Source organism: Trichechus manatus, unplaced genomic scaffold, assembly GCF_000243295.1.
Source record: "Trichechus manatus latirostris isolate Lorelei unplaced genomic scaffold, TriManLat1.0 scaffold00122, whole genome shotgun sequence".
NCBI classification, from domain to species: Eukaryota; Metazoa; Chordata; class Mammalia; order Sirenia; family Trichechidae; genus Trichechus; species Trichechus manatus.
Genome location: NW_004444058.1, coordinates 4,338,015 through 4,342,288, shown reverse-complemented (window position 1 = coordinate 4,342,288; position 4,274 = coordinate 4,338,015). Strand labels below are relative to the sequence as shown.

Sequence of the window (4,274 nt, the reverse complement as noted above, 5' to 3'; positions counted from 1 at the left end):
TACCCCGGGTACACCCCGCTCAGCATCGTGCTGTTATTGCTGTTAGGTGCTGCAAGGTTGGCCCCACTCATGGCGACCTTACGTACACCAGACTGCAATGCGGCCTGGTTGTGCACCATTCTCATGTTTGGTTTGGATCAGACCATTGTGATCTTAGGGCTTCTGCTGGCTGATTTTCAGAAGTCAATTGGCAGGCCTTTCTTCCTAGTCTGTCTTAGTCTGGAAGCTCTGCTGAAACCTGTTCAGCATCAGAGTAACACAAAAGCCTCCACGGATAGACAGATGGCTGCACATGAGGTGCATTGGCCAGGAATCGAACCCAGGACTCCTGCATGGGAGGCGAGAATTCTACCACTGAACTACCACTGCCCCCTCCCCATTATTAGGAATAAGGAGAAAAGACAGCCAAGCCGGATCAAGAGCCCGCCCAGAATCTTGCCTTCTTGGTGATGGGCTGGATTCTTCCTGGCCTCCCTTCGCTTGGCGTGGACAGCGAGTGGCTTTGGCAGGTGGCCACAGACAGCAAGGAGGACAGACCTACTCATCCAAAAATAAATCGTGGCCCCGGATGGGTAAACAAGAAATTGGAGCAGAGGAGAGGGATGGGAGGGGCTGCGAGGACGCTAGAACCAGGCCTTTCGCAGAAGATAAATGCGGCTCTCAGAGGCGGCCTGGCAGTGCTGGACGGCAGCTGCCTCCCCATGGCCCAGCTGCTCTCATTCTCCCCGTTCTTGCTGAGCTTTCCCGTTGCATCTGGACCTATACCTCTCCCAACCTGCACCCTGTCCTCACTCAGAAAAGTCTTCTCCTTGAGCTCCTCACCTGGACCTCGCTTTCTGGAAACTGGTGTGACCTTTGACCCTTCATTAAGTGCAAGATGCTCTTAATGAAACTAAGGTTATGAGAAGGGACGGGGACAAGGTGTGGGGGGCCAAGAGTCCTCCCCAGAACTGACTGGTGGTGGTGTTGAAACGTCTGAGGGGTAAACGTGCCGGTAAAGCAGCTGAGACAGTGTCGCTCAGTAGTGAAGGCCTGGGTCCCAGTCCTTGCTCTGCACACTCATGGGGGCTGTTCCTGCTTCTCCTTGGAAAAGCATCTAATGTGGTTAGCTCCCTTCTCAACAACGTCGCCCAGGTCCTGCTGGTTCTGCCGGTCAGTGCATTGCATTGTGGGCCCTGGCCACTGAGATTGGCCAGTAAGATGCAATCCTGGTGCTTCTCCCCAAGTTATCGGACAACAGAGCCCTTTTTGTGTTGCTTAAGCTCACAGGAGGGCTCTGGGTGGTGCAAACCGTTTGTGCTCAACTACTAACCGAAAGGCTGGAGGTTCTAACCCATCCAGTGGTGCTGCAGAAAAAAGACCTGGCAATCTGCTGTTGTAAGCATTATAGCCAAGAAAACACTATGGAGCTCAGTTTTACTCTGTAACACATGGGGTTACCATGAGTTGGAATCAACTCAACGGTAATGGGGTTGGTTTCTTGTTTTAAGCTCACAGGGGTCAGCTCAGAGCTGCTGGGCATCATCTTGCCTACCTGGGAATGAAGCTAACACAAGAACAGCAGAGCCAAGAAATGGAGGTAGACGGTGTCCTGGTGAGTTTGTAGGATCACCTTGATCCATCTGAGCCGGAAGCCATCAGTTTCAGTTCCACTGACTGGTGAATTCCCTTTTGGCTTTATACAGCCGAAAGAGTTCTCGCTAAGATAGTCCTTACTAGCAGTGTGATGAGGATTGGTAACCAACCTCTCTGGGTCTCAGTTTCCTCATCTGTATAATGGGTTGTGGCTGTCAAAGATGAAATGAGTGTATGTGTGCCAACTGTCCTGTGCCATCTCAGTGTTAAATAAATGTCTGATAGTATCTAAGGATGCCCCAGTTTATTGTTTGCTCCTGCAGATTGCTTACTTGGATACAGGAAGGCTTTCTTATGGACGTGGTTGACCCCGGCCATTCCTGCCCACTGCAACCATCTGCCCAGGATGTTGAAGGCCAGAGGACAGAGGGAGTAGACATCTCTGGGACGGGGCTCTGGGGAAACTGTCAGAGGCTCCAGAGACCATTTCCGGGAAGCCCAGATCCATGATTGAGTCTGTGTTCCTTTGAAGTGACCTCTCTTGGGCTCGGGGCTGCAGTGGACTCTGAGAACAAAGAGCACGTTTCAGACAATGACTCTGAGATCCATGCTTTTTGACGCGGCCTCAGGAGGGCGGGAACATTGATGGAATTGCCTTCCTAGTGAGGACACCAGGCTGTTTTGCCAAATGGCCACCAGCACATGGAGACTGCGGCTGTAGGGGACCAGGTCCCTGGGGCAGAGCCTGCACCAAGGATCCGTGAATGTATGGGATTGAATTGTATCCCCCCAAAATTCATGTCTGCCCAGAACCTCAGGATGTGACTTTATTTGGAAAGAAGGTCTTTGCAGATAAATTAGTTAAGGATCTCCAGATGATATCATCCCGGATTCAGAGTGGGCCCTAAATCCAATGATGAGTGATCTTATGAAACGAGGGGACACAGCCACAGAGACGGCCACGTGAAGACGGAGCAAAGATTGGAGTGATGCAGCCATAAGCCCAGGACCACCTGGGAACCACCAGAAGCTGGAGGAGACAAGGAAGGGGTGCGGCCCTGCTGACCTCTGAATTCAGACTTCTGGCCTCCAAGACTGTGAGAGAATAAACTTCTGTTATTTCAAGCTACCCAGTTTATGGTTCTTTGTTGTGGCAGACACAGGAGATTCATACAGTGAGCAAGTGGTTTTCCGAGAAAGCTCCCAGAAGACCTGGGTAAGGAAGTCGGGGAGCAAGGAGGGGAGGGGTGGAGGCCAGGCAAGGGTGTGCGTCAGACAGTCCAGGGGAGGGTGACTTTGGCTTCGGCCTGCAGGGAGACATGGAGACGCCTCACGCTTGAGAGCAAGGGAGCTGGGGTATTTGTACTCCACACTGCAGTCACTGGTCAGGGCTACCTGTGGGTGACATCGACTCCAGACACCTCCGACCCTCCAATGGGCTGCAGGCAAAGGTTGTTCCAGCAGCCCAGGCAGCCCTTCAACGGTGGAGCGTTGGCCTCCACTCCAGCCCTTCCAGTCTGCTCTTTAAAAAGTATAAATCAGAGAAGCCTGATATAAAGACCATGTATTGTATGACCTCACTTATAAGAAATGTTCAGAACAAGCAAATACATAGAGACAGAAAATAGGTTCATGGTTGTCAGAGGCTGGGGGAAGGAGAATGGGGAATGACTGCTAAAGGGTGTGGGGTGTCCATTTAGGGTGATGAGAATGGTCTGAAACTAGACAGAGGTGGCGATTGCACAACTCTGTGAATGTCCTAAATACCACTGAGTTGTTCACTTTAGAATGGTAAATTTTGTGCTATGTGTATTTTAATATATAAATCAGGTCATGCCCTGCTGTGCTCCAAAGCCTCCCATGGCTCCCCATTGCCTGAGGACAAAACCCACACTCCTCTCACAGCCCAGGAGCCCTTGTGTGGTCCCGCCCTGCAGCCCCCTACCCTATCTCCTTTCCTCATCTCCTTCTCTCCAGCCACACCAGCCTCCTCTCTGCTCCTTTGACATCCAAGCTTGTTTCCACCTCAGGGCCTTTGCACATACTCTCATTCATCTTTCAGTTCTCTGGTGAAATGACACCTCCCAGCAGACCAGCCCCAAGTTCGATGCCCTTTCTTTGTACCTTGGAGGTTTCCTTTAAGTCACTCCCCACGGCTTGTCATTTAATTGTGGGTTTAGATGTTGAATGGTGTGCTAGTCTCCTAGTGCTGCTGTAACAGGAATTCCACAAGTGGGTAGTTTTAAAGAATAGAAATTTTTGTTCTCACAGTTCAGGAAGCTAGAAGTCCAAATTCAGGGCACCGGCTCTAGGAGAAGGCTTTCTCTCTGTCATCTCTCAGGGAAGATCTCTCAGTTTCTGTACTCCCAGCATTCCTTGATTCCTTGGCAATCACCACATGACATCTCTCTTCGCCTCTGTGCTTGCTCCTGTGCCTAATCTGCTCTATTTATATCTGGAAAGTGAGTAGGTTTAAGACATACCATACACTGATATGACCTCATTACCATAACAAAAAAATCCTATTTCCAAATGGGTTTACATCCACAAGCATAGGAGTTAGGATTCCAACACATAAAAAATTAGGGGGACAGATTAAATCTGTAACAGGAGAGTCTACTGCGCAGGAGTGCTAAGGTGCTCCTTAAAAGTGTGGTGAATGAATGAATGAATGAATGAGTGAATGAGTGACCCACTGA

At 50.4% G+C, this 4,274-nt stretch overlaps 1 non-coding gene across 1 annotated transcript; it reads right to left on the bottom strand.

Annotated features, from left to right (window-relative positions):
* Nucleotides 1–298: 298 nt before the first annotated feature.
* Nucleotides 299–369, bottom strand: TRNAG-CCC (transfer RNA glycine (anticodon CCC)). Its single transcript has one exon. It is a non-coding gene; the product is annotated as a tRNA-Gly (tRNA).
* Nucleotides 370–4,274: the final 3,905 nt, after the last annotated feature.